The sequence below is a fragment of the Rhinolophus hipposideros genome (assembly GCF_964194185.1).
Source record: "Rhinolophus hipposideros genome assembly, chromosome: 22".
Taxonomy (NCBI): Eukaryota; Metazoa; Chordata; class Mammalia; order Chiroptera; family Rhinolophidae; genus Rhinolophus; species Rhinolophus hipposideros.
The window spans coordinates 2,841,493-2,855,238 of record NC_138068.1 but is presented as its reverse complement, the minus strand read 5'-3'; the positions used below and the strand labels follow the sequence as shown (position 1 = coordinate 2,855,238).

Here is a 13,746-nt window from a genome sequence, read left to right as displayed (position 1 = left end):
TGGAACTATTATAATAAGGAGGGTGAAGGAGAGTGTCTGAGTTTCTTGGGGTGGCCATAACAAATAAGCATTAACTGGGTGGCTTAACACAACAGAAATGTGTTATCTCACAACCCTGGAGGCTACAAGTCGGAAACGAAGGTGTGTGCAGGGCGTGCTCCCTCTGAAGGCTCTAGGAAAGCAGCCTTTCCCTCCTGCCTCTCCCAGCTTCCCATGCCTCTGGCGTTCCTGGGCTTGTGGCTCCGATCTCTGCCTCCATTGTCACGTGACCTTCTTCCCGTGTGTCTGTGTGTCCTGTCTTCTTATAGGGACACATGTTTCCTCACTGACCTAGCCTGAATGTCAGGACCATGGCCTCACTCTCCATGGGATCTCAGCCTTGACCTGCAGCCCCCGTCCCCAGCCTCCAAACTGGTGCCTGGGAGCTGAGCCCTCGTTAATGGTGGAAATTGCATGACCACGCTTCTTATCTGTGTTCCTAACCTCGGCCAGGGCCAAAGGGCTGCTTGCCCATCCTCTTGCATATCCCAGGATCGCAAAGCTGTTAAGACTTTGGTTCGTCTCACCTCCATCCCTTAGCAGAAGCACCAGCCTCTCCTGCCAGCCATCTGGATGCCATCTTTCACAGGTTGGCTCCCTGAACCTGCCCTTTTCTGCGAAGCCTTATGTCCTTGTCCATCAGAGGACAGTGAGTGTCCTGTTAACCATTACAGCCTGGATGTGGGGTTCTCCCGGCCCCACACTCTCACGTTAGCATCATGTGCTCTCTCGCTTCCTACCCCAGGAGTATAATATGCTTACTTTGCACCTGGTTCGTTTCATTTTATTTTACTTTGTAATCAAACAAAAAGATTTATTTCAAGTCCTCTAGATTGAAGCTTCATTTCCACGATTGTAGGCACAAGCAGAGTTTCAACTGAATACCCACTTTAGTAAAAATTTTTTCACTGGTCCTCTTTCTGTTGGATATTTTCAGTGCTTCAGAATTTTCAGTGTAATGACTAATAAAGCTTCCTGCCTGTGGTGCTGTCTGATTCAGGATTCTTTCCTCGGGATAGATTCTGAGACAGGAATTGAGGAAGTTAAATGTCGGATGCCTCTTGAAAACTAATGCAGGGTTGCCATTCGGAAGAGTTGTGCTGGTTTACAGGGCCCTTGGCAATACACAGAGGCATTTGCATTCACCCCCACGAGGATGGGAAATAGGACAGGAAGTCAGCTGGGGGTGAGCAGAGAACCTGGAGTGCCCAGCTGCAGTCAGATGACATGGACACCTCGTGGAGCCTGCTGGTTTTCTCCTGCATTTTGCTATCTGCTCAGAAGCAGAAATGAGAAAAGTAGATGGTGGGGCAAGGAGGTAGTGGTGGGGGCAGGGGAGTGACTGAGTCTCGAGTACTGGTTGGAGACGCAGACCGGGGGGCCCAGGCTGACCTGGATGGAAATAACACCTGGGAGGAGCTGGCCGAGGGGCTGTGAGCAGAAGGGGAGCCTGTGGGGACCTGGAGGCTCCTAGGAGGAAGGATGGGAGATTTCGGTGGGGATGACACGTAGCCGCTTCACACTTTCCATGAGTTTCCCATCTCTAACACGGGGATGATAATGCCCACCTCCCCCAGGTGTGGGGGTTGGCGATACCTGTACACACAGGCATCCTCGGCAGTCAGGAGTGTAGCTCTGACTTTCAGGTATGGTGGCCGTGGGCTAAGTCCTTGGCTCTGGAATCCCACATTCTTCCGTGTGCTCACCGTGACCTTGGCGCATCACTTGCCCGTGGCGAGCCTCAGTGTCCTCACTTGGACTGCAGGGGGAGGAGGGCGCACCCTTCTGAGATGTGAGGGTAATGGCACGTTGCCCACACTGCACGCGTGGCACCTGGAGGTATGTGGGGGCAGGACATGTGCCGGCCTGGGCAATGTCCTGACAATGCGGGGTGACAAATCCTGGGCCCCGAGCAAAGTGGGGAGCTTGGCCCACCGAGCTGACTCCTCAGGCCTCGGGCGCCCTCCTCACCCCCACTCCCAGCCACACTCCTGCAACGTCTATATTTAAAAATGTTTACAGATAATAATGGTGTTCAGCCCCAGAAGGCAGACGGGAGCTTCCTGACAATTGCAGTGCTGCGTTGGGTTGGCGGTTTTTCCGGGAGCTAAGAGAGGCCTGAGTGCTGTGGGGGCTCTGCCAAGCCCTACCTCTGAGGAAGGTTTGGGGAGACAGCCTCCAGGAACCTGCAGGAGACAGAATTTCCCAAAGGGAGGGTGAGGACCTTACTTCAGAACCTTTCTTGACCGTAAGGTAAGACACCTCTGGGGGAGGCAGGGGAGTGGGCATCTTTTGTAGGGGGGGTCCTTTTGGGTCCTCTTAGAGGCAAGGGCTTTGCAAATGTTAACAGCAATAGGGCCAGCAGACGGGGTTCCCCCCACCCCGATTAAATGGCCACGTTGGAGTGTGGGTTGATGGATAGGAGCCCTCTCCCCACAGAGGGGTGGTTTTCATGCGTCCCGCAGGTCATTCCAGGATGTGGCAGAAGCCCTGCACCTCGGCCAAAAGCCCAGAAAGAGTCTTTGTTTCCGCAGTGAATGTTATTTTAACCGATTACTTCTGGGCTAAAAATAAAAATTCCACCTGGATGCCTTTTCATCTGCAGCTCGTAAGAAAATTTTCAGGAAATAATAGATTGTCATCGCTGTGCATTTTGACTGCACAGGGTCCTGCTCTGTAGCGTGGTTTTGGAAAAATTCAAAGGAGACGAGGTTTCCAGGAGTGGAGGTTTAAACCTTCATTTAGTGTCTGGAATAAATGCTGCTGTCAGGGGTCATTATCCCTTGGGAATCTCCATGGACTCCCGGTTTGGGGGGTGGGGGTGGGGAGGAGCGTAGGCTGTGCCTTTCTGTGACTTTGTGTTTAGGATTTGGGGTTATGAAAAACGGTTTGCAAGTGAGGTTGGATATCTGGAGTCAGGGCCAAAGAGGGAGATGGGGAAGCTACTTCCGAGTGTTAACATGGGTCACGTGAATTTCTTGGAAGCAAAATTGATTTTGGGTGGGATGGTACCCTGCTGTGTTTCTGAGCTGCAAGTTTTTGGACCCAGAGGGAGATGGTGATTCTGGACCGCAAGGAATTGGGGAGAGGGCAGTTGTCTGAATGCCAAACCCCTTCCCCTGAAATGCTCTCTTGCTTCTTAGGGGGAAAAGACAGACGGTAATTTAGCAGTCCTTCTTGGGGGGGTGTCCTTGGCACGTTATGTCTTGCGAGGATGAATTACAGAATTATGCAAATACACAGTGATGGTAACTGGCTTCCAAAATTTACGCATAACAAATCATAAAACACACCATGCTTGACGTTCATTCAGAAATAATCAAGGACATATTGTTTCATTAAGGAAAGGAGCAGGGAACAGTGTCCTGGAGCCATCATTTCCGTTGTCACCTGGGTGTGACTCTAGCAGAAGCAAACACTCAGGAAGACAGCCTGCAAATTTGCTGCTGTTTAATTTCACAGCTTTCACCAGGCAGGCGAAAATAAGAGGATGGAGTATGCATGCACTGTTTCTGTACCGTAAACGGCCCTCCCCGGCCACACCCATCGGGAGCTGGCAGTGTGCAGTTTTCTGTCTACAGGGAATAGAGATTTGTTTTTCTGGTGTTTTTTTCTTTTTCTTTCTTTCTTTCTTTCTTTTTTTTGGTATTAACTCTTTGGTTGTCAACCAGTTGAGCCCCGAGTCAATGTTATCGAGCTGCAGCCTGTGACTTACGGGGTTTCTAATCACATTGTTGCTGCATAATGCTATTCCTTTGCTTGGGGGGTGGCTGTTCCTATTGTGTGCACTCAGAACGTTCTATTTTTAAACTAGAAAATGTCATCCTCAGGAACAACCTGCCTGCTCCTGCCTCCCCTGGAGTCCCAGGCTTTGCACACAGAAGGTTGTGGGCATGAGGTGACGTGACCTATGGGCGGGGCCCCCGGGGAGCTGAGGTGTGGCTGCAGGCAGTTTCCTTCTGGAGTTGATGAGCCCCAGCCCTCGATGCTCAGTCGTGTGGTGCTATTTTTAACTCCCTCTTCTCATTGCATCTTGACATAATTTGACATGTCACAGCTGAATGCGTCTATTTGCAGAGGTTACTGTGTTCTGCACTGTCTGGGCCGACAGAGTCCTTGCCTGAGCTGCCTTGTTTCTCCTGGGGCAGGAAGTTAAGAGATTACCGATTAACCTCAGAAGATGTGCAGAATAACATCTCTCCTTTTCTTTCATTTCCTTGCTGATTCCCCTGGCCGGGCTTACCTGGAGGGGAGGGGCTGTCCTTCAGCTCTTAGCCCAGAGGGCACAGATCTGTGGCCCTCAGGGTCTCAGAGCCTGCCTCACACTTTCCTGGGGGCTTCTCACACCAGAGCGTGGCAGGCTGCACCCTCAGAGTTGTGATTCTGCAGGTCTGGGGCGGGTGTGAGAACGTGCGTTTCTAACACATCACCACGTGCTGCTGCTGGGCCAGTGCCCGCCGCTCTTAGAAGCACTGATGCGGCTCACAGTGGAGGGTCAGCACATATTCAGAGGGTGGAAGGTGTTTTAAGTGTCCAGAGCCACCTTGACATGTATTCGGAATGTGGAGCAGGAGACTGACTGTACACCCTGTCCGTGTGGTTGAAGGTGAACTTGACTAGAAAAGATATTAATGTTTAGATAAAACCTTGAATAACAGGGGCTGGGTGTAAGGTGATCGAGGGAATTCTTCTTAATGCTGTTAGATGGGGTAATGCTATGTTAGTGGGATGAAGGCTGAACCATTTAGAGGTGAAGTGTCGCAATGTCAGACAACTTACTTTGAGATGGTTCAAACCCAGTGTGTAACAGAAGTATGTGTGTGCGAACATATGACGTACATAGAGCAAAACAGTAACAGCTGCCCAAGCTGGAGGGTGTTCGTTACACTGTTCTTAATATTTTCCTGCAAGTTCAAAATATTCGCATGTTAAAACCATAATAGGGCTTGGATGCAGCTTTCCTTTCTGTGTGTGGCAACCGTGGGAAAGTCGAGACTCAGTGCGTGTGTAGAGCTGTTGCCCTGGGTGTGTCGAGCATGTATGTGGACACACACAGCTCTGAAATGCTGTGAGTCATTGGTACATTCAGGCTTTGGGGTGTGGTTATGCACCTGGTCCATATCCCTTACGGTTGCCTTACTACTCCTGGTATGAAGTTCTCTCCTGGAGCTCCCTTTAAAAATGTGTCGATTCTTACCTGAAATATAAGCTCCCTGCTTCCTGTGAATTAACCCCCCAATTAACAGGAGAATTTCATACGTGCAGGGCTTGAGACATTAGCAGAAGAGAAGCCCCTAGAAGCCGACTGGGGACAAGAGATGGCTGGAACTGGCACCAGCCAGAGAGTTCTGCTCCCGGAGGGAAGTGTGGCCCAGAGTTGAGGTGGCAGGCTCACGTTTAGGGGAAATGCGCTCTGGGGTGTGGGATTGGGCACCCCCACCCCTGGGCCCTGGGAGCAGGCAGGTGTAGAAGTGCCAGACCAGTCCAGAGGTCACGGCAGCAACCCAGGCCAGAGGTGGTGGTGATGGACCACAGTGAGGGCAGCAGACACGCGTGGGGTTGGCTGGGGGATGGACAGAAAGGGGAGGGACAGCAAGGCCTGAGGTGTCCTGAGGCTTTGTCTTGAGAGGCAGGAGGACAAAGCACCTTCCTGGCCTCAGAGGGGCAGGCCCTGCGCGGAGCAGGTTAAGGGGACGGTAGGTCACTTTTGGCTTCGAGCTCAGGGCGTCTGCTAGACATCCATGTAGAGACACAGAGACGAAGTAGGGAACTGGCTGCAGGAGCCTGGGGTCCGGCGAGGGGGCGGGGCTGAACACAATTGACTGCCCTTCTGTGTCTCTCCCAACTGAGTCATTTGTCTGCCACCTTTCGAGTAACTTGATGACTACTTTCTTTTAATCCAAGTCTATGTTTACCTAAACTCATTTTAAGAGGAAATCTTTGTTGCGTCTTCACATGGAAAACTAGAATCGCTTGCCTTTAATAAATGCAACCATAACACTAAGAACAATTATTATAAAACAATGTTCAGTTCAAAGGAGACATGGTCTCCCACCAAGGCTTTGACCCAGAGGACCCTCTGTGCTTGTTAAAAAACTGAGATCTACAAGAACTGGGGGTGTCAGTGTCATCAGAACACCGAACGATAGTAAGATTCCTTTAGCATTCTCTGGAAGACTGGAGAGGAATGGGAAAGGGACTAACGTTTGTTACTTTGTGCAGGGTCCATGAACCCTCGAAAATCACCTCCTTACCCTCGGGTCTGTGCCTGGCCCTGGGGGGAGCTGCTGAGCTGGGCAGTGGATGGATGGAGACTGAGTAGAATGAGGGGGTGTGGGGTCCAGCTTGACCTTCTGCTAGGAGTTGGCTTCACTTTAGGAGCCTCTGTTTTCTGAAGGACTCTGGCAATCTGGGATTTGCAAGAACCCTGAAAGGGTCTGTGTCTATTTGTTCTAGAACAGACTTGGGGGATGACCACCTTGGAAAGAAAGGGTGGGATTTGTCCCACGTGGCTCCAGAGGGTGGCACTGGGACCTAGGGGTGGCGGGGACCCAGGCAGATAGTTCCCTCTGAGCTCCCTCTGTGCTCATGATTTCTCTGTGAGAATTCTCATTGCCGTTTGTATATTTTCAATAAATAATCTGCTTCCTGACTCCTTTCTTTCTTCTGGAGTGTTTCTTCTGCCTGTTTATTGAGGTCTCTTTTTCACATTGCAGGCTTTCCTCAAGTGTCTGGTGAACCGCAGTTGACTTTTTCTGCTTCAGAATGAAGCAGCAAAGAGCTGGACGTGCACAAAATCTTCCCTCTGCAGATTTTGCTCCAGGGTATCCTGGCCCGGAGCTGGCCTTCGTGCTGAGGGGTCCTTGCAGAATCTTCTTTTTGTGGGTGGCTTGGGCACAGGTCCAGGTGGCCCCGTATTTTGTGCCCAGAGAAGGGAGCTCTCTGTGTTATCTGCTGTCCATCCTAGGCTGATGGGGAGAGAGGGAGCTCACTGTCATGAGAAGCGTGTAAACAGAATCAGGTTTCTCTCAGTGTTAGAGGGACTTTGGATCCTGAGGTCCTTCGTGTTGGATGTTTGTGGAGTGTTGCTTCTGCAAGCTCTGCAGGAATTCTGAAGCTGCCGCCACCTTCCCTGGGCTGGGAGCGCCTGGAGAATAGCATCTGTGACCTGCTATCCCATCCAACTCACCCCTGTTTGGGCGCGTGGGGGATGCTCTGAACATGTTGAATGAATGGATGGGAGGCTGGCAGAATCTGCCATCACTGCGGGACTGCAGGCCGCCACTGAGCCCAGCGTGGCCCCGGGGTTCACCCCCTCCCACATCTTTGCTGGGGTGTCCTCTCCATTCTTTCCCAGCTCTCTGAGTCATGCCCACGCGTTCCGGTCCCCATTTTATGAGATGTTGACTCACCATCACCACCTCTGTCCCCAGCTCACGGTGACCTTCCTGGGTCCTCTGCCTCTGTCCTGTGCCATCCATAGTCTCTTGGCTCCGGGGCAAGCTCACCAGCCTCCTCGCCCACTCTTGCCCTCTGGGGGCCACTTTCTGCCCACAGCCGCGAGAGGCTCAAAGTGCAAACCACTGATCTGCTCCCTTGCTGAACTCATCTTGCATCCCTGGGGAGTGGTGGCCGGGAAGCCCGTTGGTTGGGAGCATGGACTCGGAGCCCCAGACCACGAGGGTTTGAACCCACGGCACTGCGTGGTGGCTTTGTGACTTTGTTTCTCCTTTGCCTCAGCTGTAAACTGGTGACGATGACACTACCTAACTCGTAGGTTGTACCGAGCGTGACCAAGTCAAGATATGAAAGTACTGAGTGTATAGACCTGCACAAGGCTGGCACCACCTAAGGGTTTGCTGCTGTCCCTTTGTTTCTCTCCCTGGTGATCATAGCCTTCCAGACACTTTGGCCCTTTTTCACATTCTTTGAACTTGTCAGACCGTTTCCCATGGTTGCTCCTCCCGTTTCTTAGCTAAGAACACTTGTCCCCTGGCTTGTCACTTGGTCAGCCCGTTATCCCTCAGGTCTCAGGTTACATGTCACCTCCTCTGAGCAGCCCTGTTTGATACCTCATTTGCAGTGAGTCCCCCCATTCCCACATTCTCTGTCACAACCTATAATGTTTTTGTTTGCTGGGGTGCTGTTTGCTTCAACCAGAATTTGACAGTTGCAAGGGTGGGGGCCTTGCCTACTGTTACCTTCCCTGTTGGTGCCTCGACCAGAAAGCTGTCATGACTCTCAGGTGAACTACTGAATGAAGGAATAAGGGAAGGAAGGCATGAATGCTCAGACACGGAGCCATTGTGTGAGTGGCTGGATCATTCATGCTGTGTGGGGTGTTGGCTGCACCCTGCTTTCCTTTTCCCGTGTCAGTGTTTTCCTTCAGGAAACAAAGTGCCAGCGTCCTGGGCAGTGATGCCAGCTCACACGACATGGTAGACCCCTGCAAGGCGTTCAGTTCATAGAGCACAGCGTGATGTTGGGAATGAGATGAAGGGGAATGAGAAGAGTGATCAGGAGCCTAACGGCCCATGTGTGATTCTGACTCCCACTATTGATTAGCCACGTGGCCTGGGCCAACTCTACTTTATCCCTCTGTACCACAGTCTCCTCACCTGTAAACTGGGATTAATAATAGTACCTGTCTCAAGGTGGTTGGGAGGATTACGTGAGTTAGTCATATTTAAAGGTCCTGGAACACTGTCAGTGTCTGGCACCTGGTAATTGCTATATAAATGGTAGCTGCTGGGATGGTGGTGGTGGTGGTGATGATGGAGATGATGGTGATGGTGATGATGGTGATAGTGATGATGATGGTGGGGATGGTGATGATGGTGATGGTGATGGTGACGGTGATGACGGTGATGGTGATGGTGGTGGTGGTGATGGTGACAGTGATGATGGTGATGGTGATGGTGATGATGGTAATGATGATGGTGGTAGTGATGTTATTTGTAGTAGATTTCAAAATGTGGAGTAGAGCAGAGTTGAAGAAAAGACTATTTAGTCACTGAGAGGAGAGCTAGGACACAGGAAGTGTTTGCCAGGGAATGAATGAGCATGTTTGCTGTTACCAGACAAATTCAGACTCATGAGCTGTACTGAAACTGAAACGTGCTGAAGCTGAAGGCAGGGTGCCTGTTTCCCATTGTGTGGCCACAGCCCCCAGCAGGCACCTGATGCAATGATTCTCACACCCCCTGTGCAATAGGACCTGTTTTAAAATTTCCAATCTGTTGCAAACTGATACTTTCTTTAACATGAGAAAAACATTGTGACCCTTTTCCTTAAGTGGAGGATAGATTGGTACCTGAGACAATCCTTACCTGGTTGCTACCCACTGCATACACTTCCCAGGTGGCCCTGGATGGCTGTGAGCACCACTGTTTTTGATGTAATTAACTCAGATGGGGCTTTGACGGTCATGGGATCCTGTGGTCAGATGGCTGCTCTCCCTTGAATCTTCTTTGAGTCGTTTGGTTGTGTACATCAAGGAGAAAATTATAGTTTGTGGCTGGTGTGTCTTTGACACCAAACACTGGCTAAGCTCCCTTTTTCTAACAGGCAGAGAACAGACCTTGAAGGGGGCAGTATCTGCCAGAATGTAATTACACTGACTTGTTTCCACTGGATATATTTTGTGGCCTCTTAACATTTCAGGAAATCGATTCTGATATCCTTATTAAAGCAGAGGGGTAAAGTTTCTTTAATAGATACATTTACTAAGGAGCAAAAAGTCAGTTGACTTAAAATATAAGTTATCAGGCAGCTGATTGTGCATACAAAGATTCTTGACAGATTTGTAGAGGACTCTCATGGAAGGTAGAGTGAAGGATATGGGAGTAGGTGGAATGGAAGTTTGGAGGTCCTTTGGGGCCATGTAAGCTCCTCTCTCTGCTTCCCTAAGGGGCAGCTTTATGAGTAACCGCGGGAACACACTCTTTTTAGTACTAGAAAAGCCTGGTTTGCTCTCTTGGATTCTGAGAATGTCATACCTGATCGTGTTTCTCTCTTCACCAGGGTTGCTAGGAAGCCCAGTGTCCAACTTAATTCAGACCTCCAATCCTGCACAGACCCTATAGTATGCGTTGTGTATATTTAAGCCCTGGAATCGTGTGTTTTCTTTCCTTTACTTGTTTTCCCTCTTGATTTTATCTTTTTAAAAAATATATACAATTGCCTTAGGCATTTTTGTAAGCTACCTTACCCCATTTTTGGAACATGGTGGGGGTCACGAACAAATGCTGAATAATAAATAACGATGACATGCGTCCTCAAACTGTGAGACTGGGGCAGCTGTACGACTGGAGATAGTTGTGATTGGGACCAGGCGGCAGCAGAAAACATTGTAGGACGCGAGCCTTTGTTCTCAGAGGCTTGGACTAGGTGACGTCACAGTTGTTCTGAGCACTAATTTCTATTCTTTGGTGACGTTCATATCTCAGGCCTCTATTTAAGCTACAGCATGGATTTCTTCAAGCCACATATTTGCATTCTACGTGGGCTGAGGCGCCTGGCTCCATTCTCTCTATACCCACGCCATCCCCTGGGTATTTTTAATGTCTGAAGAGCCAGCTTTTTTGTAGGGTGTAGGTTTGCCATTGTGCCAGGAGAGTTGCCATGTGGGTTTGCAAGGGCTGAGGGTGAAGGAGTTAACTCCTTGGGGGAGATGCTCTCATTGCAGCCCTTGGGAGTACTGTCCCAGGGGCTGCTCCCCCAGAGGGCAGAAGTCAGTCCCTGGCGGCTATCGCTCAAGCTGCTGGACTGGCCAGAAGGCCAAATGGACTGAAGGGCAGCGTGAGGCCAGGCGGGGAGGATGACTCAGCCAGGAGAAAGATGGGTAGTCAAGTAGGAGAGTGGACAGAGAGAGCAGCAGCTGGTGAAATTGGCGAGTGCTCTGTTTTTTTCACACTGTCTCCCCAGAGACAATCTTTGAGAGTTTTGTAGGGGTGCCCCAGAGGCCTGCTCAGAATTAAGGGCCATGCCAAGCTATCCAGGCTGAACATTGCATCCCCTCTCACCTGATTTGTTTGGGTACCAGAATGCTGCGAGAATTGGCTTGGGGTCCAGACTTGGTTGGTGAATGGAAGTGAAAACCCTGCCGCGGTCCAGCCTTCTCCCTGGACACTAGGGGAAACCAAGACTCAGACGGGGATTGAGAGCACGCCCTCGTCCTCTTGCAGGGTTCCCAGGGGACGACAGCAGTTTCCACCTGGCTGTTGAGCCAGAAACCTGGGAGTCAGCCTGGTCCTTCCCTGCCTTGCCCTGCATCACTGAAGACTCCATCCCGAGTACCTCCCACGTCCGTCTGCTTCTCATCACCTCCAGCACCACCCCACCGAGGTCCAGGCCTCCTTGGTTCTCCTCTGGAGGAGGCAGCCGCATCCTGGCCCAGCCCCTGCTTCCTCTGGCAGGCCCATCTAATTGGGTTTCTGCTGGATAATTGGAGTCATCTTTTTAGACCTCAAATCTCATTATGGCAGTATCCTCTGTCTACCTCCTCCCATGTTCCCATCTTGCTTAAAAATTCCTTAGGGGCTGCTCATGACTTGTAAGATTAAAAATTACCCCGACTCCTCATCATCCTGCCTGCTCTGGCCCCTCCCGCCCCCCTGGCCCCGTGATGGCACGGACATCTTTCCAAACTCAGGACCTTGACACATGTTATAACCTGCAGTAGAACTCTGAATGTGAACTGCACCCCATAACGTGGACAAACACAGGACTCTGCCCAGCTGACTCCTGCTCTCCCTGCCCATCCTCTTCCACGGCCAAGCCTCACTTCTTCACCAGGCCCTGCCACATCTTTCTGGTCCTTTGGGACACCCAGAACCGACTGTCACTGTCTTAGCTGGGGTCCCGTCTGGCTCTTCCTGTCACACACTGGGCTGTCAGCTCCCTGAAAGCCAAGCTCTCCTACCTCACGCGCCTGTGTCCTGGGTTATCAGCACGGTGTCCGCCTAGGGTGCCGCCAGCGCGTGTAGCACAGATGGAGACCTTAGGGGCTGTGTGACGATCACGAGCCATACACAGAAGTGGCTTCACGTTCCGAGGTCCAAGCGGGAAATGGCCTTTTCCTCTTATTGTTCCGCTAGGAAACCCTCCTCACTGTGTCACAGAAGCATCGTGCTGTGGGGTAGTTTCTGATCTGGGTTCCCTGGGAGCCAATTCTGATCTGGGTTCCCTGGGAGCCAATTCTGATCTGGGTTCCCTGGGAGCCAATTGCAATTCACCATCCGCAGAGCCCCCTGCCTTTTGTATCCTAGAACGGTCTCTTTTTAATACTTTGAATAATCCGTGTATAACTAGTTATTTGCTATCTATCATACTGCCAAAGCCTAGCCACCAAGGGCCCCCGGTGAAACGGCTGCAGTCAAATAAAGTGAGAGGCACTGAGCGTGCTGCAGTTCAGAAGGACCGACCACCAGGGGCCCAGGCAGCGTCCCCATAGGGAGGACTGGGAGAGGCTTCTCATGGGGATAGGGCGTGAGCTGGATGATTCCAGAAGGAATGAAAGAACTGAGGGCCAGGACTGGATTGGACATTGTCAAGAAAGGAGAGCCCTTCCACTGTGGGGTATCTCAGTGGTCTTTGTCCAGGAGGGGGGAGAAGAAATTGGGGTCAGGATGTCATAGGTAATAGGTAAGAAAGCAGGATTCACTGCCGTGAAGGGGTCAATTTGCAGCTTCTGTGTGGCCCTGTGTGTGTCCCGGTGGGAAGCCCGTCCTCTGCACCCTCTTCGGATTGTCAACGGGGATGATTTTCACTTTGCTCACTTTCCTATCACTGGTTTCTCTCTTCTATTTCTGTAGACTCATGTATTAGGGAAATCAGCTCTTTTTCTAAGATATGAGATGTAAATATGTTTTCATGCTTTGATGCTAGTCTTTCAGCTTTGTTTATAGTGGTTTTTGTCATACATAAATTTTCATTTTTTTATAGGTGAGTTTATCAAGCCTTTCTTTTATGGCTTCTGGGTTTCATATCATTGTTAGAAAGGCCTTCTCTACTCCAAGGTTACTTTTTAAATGACTTCTTTTACTCTTTTCATGCTTTCATTTCTTACATATTTAAAGCTTTGATAATCTGGAATGTATTTTGGTGTAAAGTGTGAGGGACGGATATGACCTACTTTTATTCCTGTTTGCCACTGATTGTCCTAACTCCATTTATTGAGTGATCCTGCTTTCCTCTGATTTTTATTGCCTTCTGTATAAAAATATTAAATTCCATATGAATTGAGGTCTATGTTTGGACATTTCCTTTTGTCCCATTGAATTCTGTCTATTCTTGCAACAAACCCATGTTTTTAAAATGTTTATCACCGTTTTGTATGTTTTAATAACAAAGAAGTTTGTTCCCCTCTCCCCTTTTTCCTTTTTCAATCTTTTTCTGGTTCTTCTTCTTTATTTATTTATTTTTTCATTTAAATTTTAGCTTATCTCCTGTATGTCTTAAATCTCTGATAACCTCATTAGGATTTTAGTCATATAGAAAGTATTGGATTTAAATCTGGAAGGATGCGTGGTGAGCCTTCTATCGCTCTCCTTTATAGAGTACAGCGATTTTATCAAAGCAATGCCAAAGCAGGACATCCCTGTCTTCCTGCTCCTCCCCCCAAATCCCTCCTCCCCAGCCAGTCTCCATCTCTGAAGCTGGTTCTCACCCTGCCAAGGAGGTGTGTTATCTGTACGTGACCTAGTG

The 13,746-nt window shown here is 50.0% G+C and overlaps 1 protein-coding gene across 3 annotated transcripts in view; it reads left to right on the top strand.

Moving 5' to 3' along the window:
* Window positions 1–13,746, top strand: part of PHACTR3 (phosphatase and actin regulator 3) — a 165,937-nt gene that overhangs the window by 58,419 nt on the left and 93,772 nt on the right. Inside the window, exon 1 of one of the 3 annotated variants that reach the window (XM_081033806.1) lies at window positions 2,159–2,292. The exons of the other annotated variants lie outside the window; for them this stretch is intronic. The gene's annotated coding sequence lies outside the window, so the exon portion shown is untranslated. Of the gene's footprint in view, window positions 1–2,158; window positions 2,293–13,746 lie in introns of those variants that run through there. 3 annotated transcript variants of the gene reach the window in all.